Here is a 310-nt window from a genome sequence, read left to right as displayed (position 1 = left end):
TGAATCAAGCCGCAGAGATCGTCTATTGTCGAGATGGGAACGTTGGGATTTCGCTGTCCCTTTTCACCTCTGTTTTCCTGACTGATGTGTGGCAAGATGTAGGCCAGTATCAAAAGCCTATCCAGTCAAATGTAGCTTAAATGTTATTCTTTCTCTACCTTCAATCGGCAGTTTCAATATAAAATTCGGGATAAAATGTGTTTAGAAACAAGTCAGAGCGGGACCTCGGTTGCCTCTGTATTTGTTTATTTCGAAAAGCTGATTGGTTAAACGGGGGGCGTACTGCTGCAGTCCTACGGGCCCTATCCTA

The sequence above is a fragment of the Gobius niger genome (assembly GCF_951799975.1).
Source record: "Gobius niger genome assembly, chromosome: 8".
Taxonomy (NCBI): Eukaryota; Metazoa; Chordata; class Actinopteri; order Gobiiformes; family Gobiidae; genus Gobius; species Gobius niger.
This window is presented reverse-complemented; position numbering follows the sequence as displayed.